This window comes from Elephas maximus, chromosome 2, assembly GCF_024166365.1.
Source record: "Elephas maximus indicus isolate mEleMax1 chromosome 2, mEleMax1 primary haplotype, whole genome shotgun sequence".
Lineage (NCBI taxonomy): Eukaryota > Metazoa > Chordata > Mammalia > Proboscidea > Elephantidae > Elephas > Elephas maximus.
Genome location: NC_064820.1, coordinates 228,951,012 through 228,964,883, shown reverse-complemented (window position 1 = coordinate 228,964,883; position 13,872 = coordinate 228,951,012). Strand labels below are relative to the sequence as shown.

Here is a 13,872-nt window from a genome sequence, read left to right as displayed (position 1 = left end):
CGGTGCTATATATTTTTGTATGTTTTTATACATCTGTATTTTTATAGATCCATCCACATTTTCATTCAATATTTTCTTTCTGCCTGGACTTCTTTTTAAAAATTCTTGTAGTTCAGGTCTGCCAGTGAATTCTTTCAGCTTTTGTATGCCTGAGAGTCTCTATTTCGCTTTCATTTTGAAGTGTAATTTTGCTGGGTATCGATGCTGGATTTTTAACTCACTTGTGAAGATTGGCTGGCATCTCCAGAACCAGACTCCTGAATGAGGGCTGCCACCATGGGCCAGTTAGTAGGACACTCATGGTGCTAATCCACACATAGGCTGTATTGTTCCCTAGATCTCTCTGACTTCTGGGCTTGTGTTGCCAGGGCTTCTCCCTGATAGTGCTATTGTTACTTTCAAGGTGGATCATGATCCTTGGGTTCAGAGAGTACAGCTATGGAGCTTGGGTAGGGCACTCTCTTTGTGAGACTAGGCATTGCCACAGGCCCCAGGGGCAAGAGGATGGTGGAGGTATAACCCTGTTCACACAGGGTCCTCTTAGCAGACTCCATGAAAACATGTTTCTCATATTCTCAGCCTAGCTGAGGTACTGCTTCTGCCATCAAAGAGTGTGACTTATCTCATGGTTCATCTCATTTATCTCCTCTGCTTCTTGGCTGTTAGAAAATTCTGAGGACAATATGTGCCCTATGATAATAAGTATACAAGGTTTCCTGGTAAGCATTTTTGGCCTCGTGTCCTCTGGCTTTATTATATTTTTCCTACTCTTTTCTCGTTGCCCAATTTTCTTAGTTACTGCACTGCATTGGAAGTAAATACCATATGTTATCAGTTCTAAGATGCACACATTGTCATGTTTTAGCAACTACGAAATTGTTGTGTGTATCCAAAAGCTCACAAACCTCAGTGGCATAAACTGTGAGCATTCATTGCCTGCATCTTTAAGGTGGTTGGTGAGGCAGCTCTGCTGATTGTGCCTGGGTTTGCTCATGTGTCTGGGCTTAGCAGGCTGTTAGCTGATCTAGAATAGCCTCAGCTAGAATGACCTGAGTGACTTGGCTCTGCTCCATACATCTCTCATCTTCCAGCAGGTGAACTCTGGCATGTTCTGATGGTGACGGCAAGGCAGAACATGCCCAATTACACAAATGCTTTTAAGCCTCTATTTGCATTATGTTTGCTGATATACCACTGGCCAAAGCAAACCTCATGACCAAACTCTGAATCAAGGGGTGGGGAAATGTGTTGCACCTCCCATAGGACGGGCAGCAAAGCCACAGGGAGGGGTGAAAAATTGGACCGTTGATGCAGTTTCCCACAGGTTATGACCCACAATAGGCATGATCTTATAATTGCTTGTTGTTAGTTGTGACCATCAAGTTGGCTCCCACTCATGGTGACCTTATGTATAACAGTACAAAACATTTCCTGGTCCTGCATCATCTTCATGATTGTTGGTATGTTTGAGTTCATTGTTGTCATTGTACACATTGTATATTCTGTCAGTCCATCTCATTGAGAGTTTCCCCGATTTTCACTGACCTTCTACCTAATCAAACATGATGTCCTTTTCCAGAGATCAGTCATTCCTGCCAACATGTCCAAAGTAAGCTAGTTAAAGTCTAACCATCTTAGCTACTAACGAACATTCTGGTTGCATTTTTCTAAGACTAATTTGTTCATTTTTCTGGCAGTCCACGGTATTTTCCATATTCTTTGCCAACACTACAATTCAAATGCATCAATGTTTTTCTTCCTTTTTCAGATCCAACTTTTACATGCATAAGAGGCAATCAAAAAGACCATGGCTTGAGTCAGACACACCTTAGTCATCAAAGTGACATATCTGCTTTTTATATAATTGTTTAGATATTGTTGTTGCCTGCCCAGGTGTTAACTTGGCTCAGCAGTCAACTTATAGACCATGTGCTACTATAGGCATTGAGTTTAATTGTAGTCTAAAGTGTTTTCGAATAATTTCAATACAATTCAGCATTAAAACGAAAAGTTATTGCTTATGTAGAAAAGCGTGGAATGAGACCATCAGGTCATAACTTGATATTGATGAAGCACGTACTCATTTTTGGAGTAACGATTATAATTCTATATCTATCTATTTTTAACAACTGAGTTCTTTAAAGACTGCCAGAAAATGTGATACCCACAATAACAAGTAGATAAGGTTATTTTTTTTTTTAACTGAGATACATGCAAATGAAGAGATTGCCAAATTTCTCAGAATAGATTGAAGTAATCTCAAGGCAACAAAAGGGTGATGCAACTTTTTCCATGTAAAGGTATTGATTGAGCATTGGGTCGCAGTTTTGTTTGTAGGCAGTGTTTTATTTTTCAAATCTTGCTTTTCTAGTGGTACAAAAGTTAACAGCGCACAAATCAGTTTGGGTCCACCAAGAAGCAGATACCAAGACAGGGTTAGATATGCAAGAAATCTGCTGGGGGGAAATGTCCATGAAAGGTAAAGGGGGAGGGAGCAGGAGAAAGTGCGAAGAGCCCAAAACAGCAATGCATGTCTGACACTTGTGAAAGGAGAGGGGAAGGGAGGAGGGTTGGCTAAGGAGAACCTCAGACCGCAGCTCCGCTCTGAAAAGGCCTCAGGCAGGTCCATGGGGTGTCCTTGAGCAAAGAGGGCCTGTGAGGAGACCTGTTTCCAACAGGATGACCCTGCTCTAGGACCCCTGCTGTGCTTAGCCAGTTGCTGAAAGCAGTAGGGGAAGGGAAGCCAGGCGTGGATGTGGTGGTGAACACGAGGGTATGGCAGCTGGGGGTGGTACACGTGTGTATGTGGGCAAGGGGGTTTGTAGGGGAGGGTCAGCAAGGGGAACATATGATTAGTTGGGACTGTAGCCAGGAGAAGAGGTGGCTGCCCTAATTTACTCCAGGTTCCTGGACTCTTGTGCTCTCCTGGTTCTTTTCTCATGAAAGATCACCAGACAATGTGCCCAGAATCCCTGGTGGACCTGATGTTTTTGCACCACCTCCCCCAGGCTCTGCCGCCACCACTCTCAGAGAAGAAAAGGAGGCATATAGATGTAAAAAAAAAAAAGACGTTTATTAGGCCAGAAAGACAGGTGTTCGCTTGGGATGGGACAGATGCAGGGACTGGAACAGGGTGGGGCAGAACATGGGGCCAGCACAATGTCCCAGATCTGTGCTCAAGTTGTTGGGTAACTGTGGTAGTAACTGGGGAACAAGGGGTGTCACTTGCATTTTTGGTGTCACAAAGAGCCTGTGAGTGACCTTTCTGGGGATTTAAACTCTTGAGGAGGCTAAATGCTGGTGTCTGCAAGCTCAGCTCCTCTGCTGAGGGACCCTGGAGCCCAGCTAGCCCTGAGGGGGGAGGGGCACCCACTCAGCAGCAGGACTTCTGGCCAGACGAGGGGCCACAGCAGGATGGACAGGAGCACACGGGGTGGCAGACATGGGTCACACAGGAGGCTGGGTGGCAGCAGCTGGGCTGGCAGCATGAGGCGGGCGCACAGCAGGAGGAGGCAGGCACACAGCAAGCAGGCTTGCATACTGGCTGGCAGATGAGTGACACAGAGGAAGAGGGTCTGCAGCAGTAGGCACCACAGGCAGGGGCCGGGCAGGGAGCAGCCCCTCAGCAGACAGGCACACAGCTTATGGGCTTGCAGTAGACCGGCTTGTAGCACACAGGCACGCAGCAGGCTTGCTGGCAGGGGGAGGGTGTGCAGCATGCAGGCTGGCAGCTAGACAGCTGGCAGCAAGAGGGCTCACGAGAGCTGGTGCAGACTGATTGGCAGGGGCTGGGCTCATAGGCTACCTGGCCTGTGGACATGCAGCTCACAGGGGTGCAGGGGCCTGGGTGCAGCAGGTGGGGGTGCAGCAGGTGGACTGGCAGACAGTGGGGATGCAGCTGGTGGGGGCACAGGTGGGCTGGCAGCAAGCAGAGGTGCAGCAGGGAGGCTCACAGCAGCTCTCAGGGCAGTCATGCACCTCCCAGGAAGAGCCAGTGTAAGCGCTGGGCAGGCAGATACGGCTGCCATAGCTCCTGTCACTGGAGCAGATGGACATGGTGGACGCAGCTGGAACACAGGCCCTGGAGCAGCAGGTGTCAGCCATGGTGGGGGTGGGAGGAGGTGAGATGGGTCGAGGTTGTGAGTGAGTGAGTGAGTGAGTGAGTGAGTGAGTGAGTGAGTGAGTGAGTGAGTGAGTGAGTGAGTGAGTGAGTGAGGAGCTCTGGGCTGTCAGGGCTTTTATATCCCTCTCTGCCTTGTATTGTCCCTACAAAAGGCTCAACAAGCCTCTCCTTTCCTTGTTGTTTAGAGCCAGTTACTGGAGAACCTCATTAGTGCTGCTTATTTTCTACAATTAGTTTTTCACTCATAAAACTTTGAGTGTGTTGCAAAACTTTATTTTGCCCATCTGTTTTTTTTTTTTTTTTTTGGCCCCTGAGAAGTTGCAGAAAAATATTTAAGCCAAGCTTCTGCTGAGCTGAGGTTTTGGAGGTGAATACTTTTCCAAAGTGATGTATTCTGGTTCCATCTATCCTGTGTTAAGGGCTTTAAATATATTTTTAAATTTCTTTTAAGCTTTTAAAAATATAGGTATGTAATAAAACTTGCATATCGTAAAAAATACAACTGGTACAGAGGATTAGGTAGTAGAAAGCAGTCTCCCTCCCCCTCATATCACCTGTGTTTCTTTAAGGAAAATGTTCAGAGATTCCATATCCAGTGGGTTAGCATTTGTCTCTTTTTAGCTTTCTTCAGGTCTTCTGTGACCCACTCAGATACCTCTCTTTCTTGTATTTCAAGCCATATTCTGGATTTCTTTCCCTTTTCATTTTGCCATAGTAAAAGGTCAAGTATTTTTTTTCTGTATGGAAACAGGCTTTTCATTTTAAGATTCATTTTATATCTGAACATGTGTCATACACACTATGTGATACTTTGTATGATAGTTTGGCTGGGTATAGAATTCTTGTTTTAAACCATGGTTTTCTCATAACTATGAAACATTCTTCCATTCTTTTTTTCTTGTGGTGACCAGCATTGTTGATCAAAGTTTGACACTGACCACTTATCATTTCTTTATAGTTTGTCTTTCTCCCTTTCTTAACTCTGTAGAACTTTTTGGTTTTCTTTTATTCTGTTCTGTAATGTCTGTTTTTTTGGATAGAGGAAAAATCTCCATCTTTATTTTCACTAACTTCTAACTAAATTTTAATATTTTCTTCTATTCTAACTAAATTTTAATATTTTCTTCTAACTTCTAACTAAGTTTTAATATTTCTTCCATTCAAACTATAGGCTATAAATCAGAGAAATACTAACAGTACCTTGGCTTTGTCCCAAAAGAAATCACAGGATTTTTTTTTTTCTCATTCAAAAATTTGTGCACTAATTGTTTTGAGACATTGGTTGCAAGTCTCACATTGTGTCAGCACTCTCCCTCTTTCCTTTACCACTCCAGGATCCTTCTGTCCCTTCATCCAGTTTTCCTGTCCTTTCCTGCCTTCTCATATTTGTTTTTGGGTAGTGTTGCCCACTTCATCTCATATATTTGACTGAACTCAGAAGTGCATTCTTCATGTGTGTTATTATTTGTTTTATAGGCCTGTCTGATCTTTGACTGAAAGGCGGGCTTCAGGAGTGGCTTTGGTTCTGAATTAGCAAGGTGTCCACAGGCCATAGTCTCAGTGGTTCCTCCAGCCTCTTTCAGACCAGTAAGTCTGTTCTTTTTGTGTGTGTGTGTGAATTTGAATTTTGTTCTACATCTTTCTCCCACTCTGTCTGGACCCTCTATTTTGATCCCTGTCGGGGCTGTATGTGGTGATAATCAGGCACCATCTAGTTCTTCTGGGACCAGGCTGGTGAAGGCCGTGGTTCATGTGGTTCATTAGTCCTTTGGGCTAATACTTTCCTTGTGTCTGGTTTTCTTCATTCTCCTTTGCTGTGGATGGGATGGGACCAATAGATGTATCTTAGATGGCCTATTGCAAGCCATACGCTACTCCCTAGAGTAGGATGTAGAACATTTTCTTTATGAACTATGTTATGCCAATTGATCTAGATGTCCCCTGAGACCATGGTCCTCAGTCCTCATTCTCAGTAACTCATTCCCTCAAGGTGTTTGAATGTGTCTAGGAAGCTTCTATGACTTCCCCTTGGTGAAGTTGTGCTGATATTCCCTATATTGTGTGTTGTAATTCCCTTCACCAAAGTTAACACTCTTCTACTGTCTAGTTGGAGATTTCTTCTCCCCATCCCTCCCCTCCCTCATAACAATCAAAGATTGTTTTTTTCTGTGTGTAAACATTTTCCTGGGTTTTTATAACAGTGGTCTCATACAATATTTTTTTTTTGTGATTGACTTATTTCACTCAACATAATACCCTCCAGATTCATCCATATCATGAGGCGTTTCATGGATTCATCATTGTTCTTTATCGTTGCATAGTATTCCTTTGAGGGTATGTACCATAATTCATTTATCCATTTATCTGTTGATGGGCACTAGTTTATCTTCTGGCGTTTGTGCATTGTTAGTTATGGTTTGTATTGTATTTATGCCATGTATTAGGGCCCCTGGTGTTGTCCCTATTTTTTTTTCCAAGATCATTATTGTTTTAGGCTTAATATTTAGGTCTTTGATTTATTTTGATTTAGTTTTTGTGTGTGATGTGAGGTATGGGTTCTGTTTCTTTTTTCACAGATGAGCATCCAGTTTTTCCAGTACCATTTAATGGACCTTAGCCCTTTGTCAGGAACTCTGGTGGTGCAGTGGTTAAGAGGTACAGCTACTAACCAAAAGATTGACAGTTTAAATCTGCCAGCCACTCTTTGGAAACCTCATGGGGCAGTTCTACTCTGTTCTATAAGGTCACTGAGTCAGAATTGAATCAACAGCAACAGACTTGGGTTTTTGTTGTTGTTGTTTAGTCTTTTGTCAAAGATCATCTGACCCATAGATGAATGAATTTATGTCTGCATTCTTGATTCTGTTCTACTGGCATAGGTGTCTGTCATTGTTCCAGTACCAGGCTGTTTTGACTACTGTGGCTGTATAGTAGGTTTTTAGATCAGGTAGTGTGAGGCCTCCTGCTTTGTTCTTTTCTTCAATAATGCTTTGCCTATCTGGGGCCTCTTTCCTTTCCATATAAAGTTGGTGATTAGTTTTTCCATCTCTTTAAATAATGCTGGTGGTATTTGGATCAGGATTGCATTATATCTGTAGATCATTTTGGGTAGAATTGATATTTTCACAATGTTGAGTGTTCCTATCCATAAGCCTGGTATGTTTTTCCATTTATGTAGGTCTTTTTTGGTTTCTTGCAGTAGTGTTTTGTAGTTTCGTTTGTGTCTTTTACATCCCTGGTTAGACTTATTCCTGAGTATTTTATCTTTTCCGGGCTATTATAAATAGTACTGCTTTCCTGATTTCCTTTTCGAAGTTCTTTGTTGGTGTATAGGAAACCAACAGATTTTTGTATGTTGATCTTGTATCCTGCTACTCTGTTGAATCCTTCTATTAGTTCTAGTAGTTTTCTTGTGGAATCTTTGGGGTTCACATGTACAGTATCATATCATCTGCAAATAGGGATAGTTTTACTTCTCCATTTCCAGGATGCCTGTTATTTCTTTTTCTTGCCTTATTGCTCTACCTAGGACTTCCAGAACAAAGTTAAATAAAAGTAGTGATAAAAGGCGCCCTTGTTTTGTTCCCATTCTTAAGAACTTTCAGCCTCTCTCTGTTGAGAATGATGTTGGCTCTTGGTTTTGTATGTTGTTGTTGTTAGGTGCCATCGAGTTGGTTCTGACTCATAGCAACCCTATGCACAACAGAATGAAACACTGCCTGGTCCTGCGCCATCCTTACAATCGTTGTTATGCTTGAGCTCATTGTTGCAACCACTGTGTCAATCCACCTCGTTGAGGGTCTTCCTCTTTTCTGATGACCCTGTACTCTGCCAAGCATCATGTCCTTTTCCAGGGACTGATCCCTCCTGACAACATATCCAAAGTATGTAAGATGCAGCCTCGCCATCCTTGCCTCTAAGGAGCATTCTGGCCGCACTTCTTCCAAGACAGATTTGTTCGTTCTTTTGGCAGTCCATGGTATATTCAATGTTCTTCACAAACACCACAACTCAAAGGCGTCAACTCTTCTCCGGTCTTCCTTATTCATTGTCCAGCTTTCACATGCATATGATGTGATTGAAAATACCATTGGTTGGGTCAGGTGCACCTTAGTCTTCAAGGTGACATCTTTGCTCTTCAACACTTTGAAGAGGTCCTTTGCAGCAGATTTGCCCAATGCAATGTGTCTTTTGACTTGAAAGACTGCTGCTTCCATGGCTATTGATTGTGTATCCAAGTAAAATGAAATCCTCAACAACTTCAATCTTTTCTCCGTTTATCATGATGTTGCTCATTGGTCCAGTTGTGAGGATTTTTGTTTTCTTTATGTTGAGGTACAGTCCATACTGAAGGCTGTGGTCTTTGATCTTGATTAGTAAGTGCTTCAGGTCCTCTTCATTTTCAGCAAGCAAGGTTGTGTCTTCTGCATAACACAGGTTGTGAATGAGTCTTCCTCCAATCCTGATGCCCTGTTCTTCTTCATAGAGTCCAGCTTCTTGTATTATTTGTTCAGCATACAGATTAAATAGGTATGGTGAAAGAATACAACCCTGACGCACACCTTTCCTGACTTTAAACCAATCAGTATCCCCTTGTTCCGTCCAAACAACTGCCTCTTGAGCTATATAAAGGTTCCTCATGAGCACAATTAAGTGTTCTGGAATTCCCATTCTTCGCAGTATAGATTCCCTTTATTATGTTAAGGAATTTCCCTTTTATTCTTATTTTATTGAGAGTTTTTTAATCAGGAATGGGTGTTGGAGTGCAATGTCATTTTTTTTATTTCTATAGGTGTGTCATATTTTACTTTCTATGGTTGTAACTCATTGAGCCTTTCAATCTGAAGTGCGAATAAGCACTTAACCATTGCACCACTACCCAAAACCCAGTGCCATCAGGGCTCCTTAAAATAACTCTAATACTATATAAATTGTTTATGGTGGTTTACTTTTCGGACAAGCATGGTCACAGCCTGATCTCTTTTCAGTCATCCACCATGAAAGCTGCTCCTTTGCAGCCCATTTTAACAGATGCAGAAACACATGCTGAAGGAAGTTAAATAATCTATGAAAGAGGACAGTTGATGAATGGCAAACCTGAGACTGGAACCCAAGAATTTTGACTCATTTATCTCATGGTGATAAATGGTACCATTTCATCATGCTGCTCCCACCTGACCTCACAGAGAACTGGCTCCTGTGAAAGTGTTGTATTTTGTGGATTGGAGACAAGGAAAGAGTGTGGTCTTGAGGCTAACAGGATTTGAGAAATCCGACTCTGGGTTCTAGGACTAGCCCAGGAGCATATATAATAATTTTCTTCACTTTTCCCTAATCCTCCTTGATCCACAGTTGTCTCTGGGATCCAGCTTAATCTAATGAGTATTATGAATTCTTCATCTCTTTTATTTGTTATTTCTGATCCATGCCCTTTTATATAGCTCCCTTCTCCTTGGTGTCTGGACTAGGTCACCATTGTCCAAAATGTCTTTGAAATTGCCATTGTTTAACCATGACTCTTCCATGGATTCCACCTTTCACTTGATCCAAGTCCGAGGCCCAGCTCTCACTGGAGGTTTACTGCCATGGGATCATGGAAATTTTGGGGGCTGGCAAGGTGGATTCAGTGGAAGATCAATTGATTAGAAAGAAACAGTGAAATCTCTGGGCATCTGAGTGAGAGTAGAATTGATAGAGCAGTAGGGCAGCTAGAGAGGAGATTCAGGGAGGGGAATAAAAGACAAGGAACCAGTGTGGCAGGCAACCATGTCATCTGCAATTCATGCACATTTTATTACTTCCTTTCCAAATATGCGCTTTCATTTTATTTTACTTTCTTATACCATTGGCAATGGTTCCTAATACAACACTGGATAAGAACTGATGACAGTAGGTCTTCTTGCCTTGTTCCAACTTTAATGGATGCCACCCGTCTGATGTTTACTGGTGTGTAGTAGACTCTTGATAAAATTCATGAAGTTCCTTTCCATTCCTAGTTCACTAAGAATTTTGCTTTGGGTTTTTAAGTTCACAATGAGTTGAATTTTATATTCTTTTCTTTAATCTGTCGAGAGTACTTATGTCTTCTATGATTCTATTTATTAGTTAATTAATAACTTTTCTAACTTGCATTCAGAGATAAAGTCTACTTGATAATGACTTATTATTCTTTAAATGTAGTTCCATATTAAACTTGTTAACATTTTATTTAGAATCTCCTCCTTTATATTCATGAACAAAATTAGCCTACCGTCAGTTTCTCTCTCTCCCTCTCTTTGAATACCTTTTCAATATCGTCTTTGGATATCATTGTATTAAAATTTTTATTTTTGTTAGTCACTATTGACAATTTATATTTTTTAGAATGTAGTACATTTCATTTATATTTTCAAATTTCAGGATAAATGTACTATTTCCTTATACTTAAAAACAAAATAACCTCTGAATCTGTGGGCATAGTCCTTTTTCCATTTTTAATGTCTTTATTTTTATTAGACTTTCCAGGCTTTTAAAATTTTATTGATACTTTCAAAGAACCTGCTTTTGTCTTACTATTTTATTAATTTTTATCTTTAATCTTTTAAAGTTCCTTCTACCATTTTACATTTATTTCTTAGGTATTTTTATAGCATGATTGAGTTGGATGCTTAAATTTTACTTTCTATTCCATACATTTGAGAACGCAAATTACCACTAGCAACATTTTTTCATAACTCTTATTTTTGGCATACAGTGTTTTCATTATCGTTAATTTCTAAGTTGCTGATAATATCCATTTTTAATTTTCTGCTTAAAACAAAAGTTATATAGAAAAGGCTTTTAAAAATTTCAAGTGGATAAGTATCCACTTTAAAAATACATCCATTTCAGTGTTCTCAGAGAGTGACGCCTTCTATACCTTCCACCTTTGGTGTTTGCAAAGCCCTCCTTTGCAGCACACACTATGATGGGTGTCTGTAAATAGCCTGTGAACATGCGAAAAGAGGGGGGTCATTTTTCACTTTTTATTTCCACATTTGGCTCCTGTAAATAAGGCTGCTGCGACATTCATGTACAAATTTTTATGTGGATGTATGTCTTTGATTCTCTTGGGTTTATACCTAAGACTGAAATTATTGGGTCATGTAGTAACTCTGTTTAAATGCGTGAGGAGCTGTCTTCCAAAGTGGCTGCACCTGGGACTGAGGCTTTTGATGAAGCATAAGACAAGTCCAATGGGTGACATCAGCAAAGGGTGCAGAGTTGAGACATCCTCAGGGGAGTACTCCCAGGTGACGAGCAGGGCCAGTCTGTCCCAGTTCTGCCTTTGATGATGCAGAGGAGACAATGATGAAAGTGGAAGAGATCAAAGAGTGAGTCATAGCCCTCCACTGGGACGTCTGCTCTGACCCTGCTGGGTGAGAGGGGTGAGAGAGGACAGGTCAGACTTGCTCTATTGGGCATGCCTCTAGAGCGTGGTGGCACTGAACCCAGGACTAAGTCTTGGCACCACTCTGCCGCCACCCCTGAGAATTGCTGCAGGGGAGCAGCGAGCCTCTGTGGCTTGGGGACCCATTTTGTCCCATCTCAGGTTTCTGGCTTGGCTTCCTAGAAGATGAAAGGAGTGGTGGGAGATATTATCCTGACAACCATAAGTGATGTTTCCATTGTGCAGAGGGTGAGGTGTAGGCAGGGCGACCCTCCCTGGCCTCCTGTTGTGGAGGAAGGGTCCAGACTTTCTCTTGTGACAGTGGTGCTCCAGTGTCTATTTGCAAGGGCCCCCCTCCTAGGCGGGGGTAGGGATCTAGGGGTCTCCAGTAGACACAGCTCTCTGGCAGCAGAGAGAGTGGGTTGCTTCACCCATATGTCTGGTGTGGCATCCTGGACCAAGTCATCCCTAGGACAGACAGAGAGACAGAGGGGCAGCAGAAGCTGAGGAAACATTCCAGAGAAGATTGTGGGAGACCTGGGGGTGTCACAGAGTGGCCTCTGGGTCAGTGGCAAAGTGAGCCTGACCTGGGGCATGGTGTCTTCTGACTTGTGCAGGACTCAGACTTCAGGGGTCTCTGTGCAGTGAGGACTGGAGGAGAGCACACGGACATGCCCCAGATGGGGGCAGTGGACATTAGGCAATGGGCATCCCCTGGGCTCCAGGAGGGGGAGGGTCACACTCGCACCCATGGTTGGTTAGTTCTGTTAACCTAACCTCATTTATAACCCCCTGCCCTATGGCACCTGGAAACATGACATGGAAGGAGCCATGGCTGTTCGGGTTGGGTCCCTGGATGGGGGTGGAGGGGCTGCATGTCCCCCTAGGTGGGGGAACAGAGGAAAGGCCTGCATTTATGGCAATTTATGACAATTACTGTGGTCCAGGGGCTGGTGTCCCTGGGGTAAGCAGGTGGACAAGGCCACTGGGTATGGGGCTGGGCACAGGCATGCTGCCCCAGCCCTGGGAGAGACACCGAGCTGGGGAGGGTGAGTGTGGCCCATGCATATATGCCTGCCAGGAAGTATCCATTTTGTCCCATGAGCCCTGGCCTTGGTCCCCAAGGTAGCCTCCCTGAAGTTGTCCTGAGGCCTGTGGGCAGCTCAGTGGCCTCCACCAAAACCTTTTCTGGGGCCATATGCTTGAACTGGGGGTGTAGAGGGCCAGGGGGTGCCTGGCTGTAGCGTCTCAGAGGCCATACCACGTGGCATTGGTGCCCTCCCACCCCGCCCTGGTGCATGCACAGACAGGACGGAAGGTCATTGTGAGAGAAGGTAGCTTTATTGAAGTGGTGTCACTGCCAGGGGCAAAACTGTTATACTCCCCCAGCCCCCGCCATGGCTGTCAAAGCCAGAGAGGGGTGGGTCTGGCTGAGGCAGCAGAATGTCACTATGGGGGAAGGACCTGCATGAGATTAGGAAAGGTCAGCAGCAGAACTTCTGGCTGGACGAGGGACCACAGCAGGCTGGGTGGGGGCATACGGGGCGGCAGAGCAGGGACACGCAGGAGGAGGTGGGGGCACAGCAGGAGGAGGTGGGCACACAGCAGGCAGGCGTGCACACAGGGTGCAGATGAAGGACACGCTGGAGGAGGGTCTGCAGCAGAAGGTGGCACAAGGGGCGGCCCCACAGCAGATGGGAACACAGCAGACGGGTTTGCAGCAGACAGACACACAGCAGGCCTGCTGCCAGGGGGAGGGTGTGCAGCATGCAGGCTGGCAGCTAGACTGCTGGCAGTAGGAGGGTTTGCAGGAGCTGGTGCAGACTGATTGGCAGGGGCTGGACCCACAGGCCGCCTGGCAGCAGGGGCTGGACACACAGCTCACGGGTGTGCAGACAAGGGCCAGGCATGGGGCTGAGGCACAGCAGGTTGGGGCACAGCATGTAGACTGGCAGCAGGTGGGGGCACAGCAGGGGGGCTCACAGCAGCTCTTGGGGCAGTTGTCCATCTCCCAGGAGGGATCAGTGCAAGACTCACAGGAACCAGGCAGGCAGATGCGGCTAACATAGCTCAGGTCACTGGAGCAGACAGATATGCTGGATGCAGCCATGGTGGTGGGAGTGGGCAGGAAGGTGAGCTGTGGGGAGGGGGTGAGTGAGTGAGCGAGTGAGTAAGTGAGGGTGTGAGGGTGTGAGGAGCTCTGGGCTGTGGCGCTTTTATATTCCTCTCTGGTATGTGTTCCCCACGTGTCTGTCAGTTTGTCGTACCGTGGGGGCTTGTGTGTTGCTGTGATGCTGGACGTTATGCCACCAGTATTCAGATACCAGCAGGGTCACCCATG

General features: G+C 44.5%; 2 pseudogenes; both read right to left on the bottom strand.

Annotated features, from left to right (window-relative positions):
- Positions 1–3,373: 3,373 nt before the first annotated feature.
- On the bottom strand, positions 3,374–4,104 carry LOC126070638 (keratin-associated protein 10-3-like; annotated as a pseudogene).
- Positions 4,105–13,015: 8,911 nt separating this feature from the next.
- LOC126068449 (keratin-associated protein 10-3-like) lies at positions 13,016–13,641 on the bottom strand (annotated as a pseudogene).
- Positions 13,642–13,872: the final 231 nt, after the last annotated feature.